Source organism: Athene cunicularia (genome assembly GCF_003259725.1).
Source record: "Athene cunicularia isolate RWA chromosome 3 unlocalized genomic scaffold, athCun1 chr3_part1, whole genome shotgun sequence".
NCBI lineage: Eukaryota > Metazoa > Chordata > Aves > Strigiformes > Strigidae > Athene > Athene cunicularia.
In genome coordinates, this window is record NW_020799097.1 from 121429283 (window position 1) to 121430285 (window position 1003).

Sequence of the window (1003 nt, forward strand, 5' to 3'; positions counted from 1 at the left end):
AGGGGGTCCCCCCCGCGGCGGGGCGGGAGCGACCCGCCGGGCTCCTTGGCCGGCGGGCAGCGCAGCAGCGGCAGCCCCGGCCCGACCGCCCCGCCGCGGGGGGGACCCCCTCCCAACCACCTCCCCGGGGGGAAACCTCCTCCCAGCCGCACCTCTGGGCGCCTCGCCGCCGGGAGCCGTTCCCCGCGGGCTGATCGAGCCCTCGGGGCTGGGCTGAAGCATCAGCCTGGCGGCATGCAACAGCCAAGGCTGCCCCAAAGGGAGCGGAGAGCAGAGAGCAAAGATAGGGTTTGGGGGCTCTTTCTCTCTCCCTTGTACGGCAAAAAGGGTTTTGTGAGTTGTTAGCATGCCTAGACTGAGGGTCAGTTTCTTGCTCTCTGAAGCCAACATCAATATTTGGTCCAGGGTTTCTGTTGAGATTTTTAAAAAAAAAATCACTTTATTGCAATCTTCTTATTTTAATAGGAGAAAAGCCCTTTCTAATTGCAGGATCAGATCAGAATCTCATTTCTTTAAGTCTAATGCTACTCTTTATCTATGGCTGGTACCACTTCTGCAAGGAGAAGGACCTTTGAAACTGCAAGTCGTACCATAATTCAACTCTCTACAGGTCTCATTCACACCTAACAGATTGCTTTTAACCCAGGAGCAGGTTTGTGCATCCTTCCCATTCTTTTGCATTTGTTCTTGTTTGCTGTTAAAACTGCAACATTCTCATGTCTGATATGGGACTTGGGCTACAGGTATATTTTTTGTTTGATTGAATGTCATGGTAGAATTAATGATTTTGTTAGGAGAATTTCACAGCTACGTGTTGCACTGGACCTTGACCTTTTCTTTGTTTTCCTAAAGCTAGGATGTACACATGGTGGTAAAAGCCAAATGGAAGATACAGCATTACCTAGCTGCATTTCTTAGCACATGCAAGTTAATTAGGGAATTAATTTTATTGTGAACGTTAAGCGAAAGAATACATTCTGTTGAAAACAACCTCTGAAAAAAA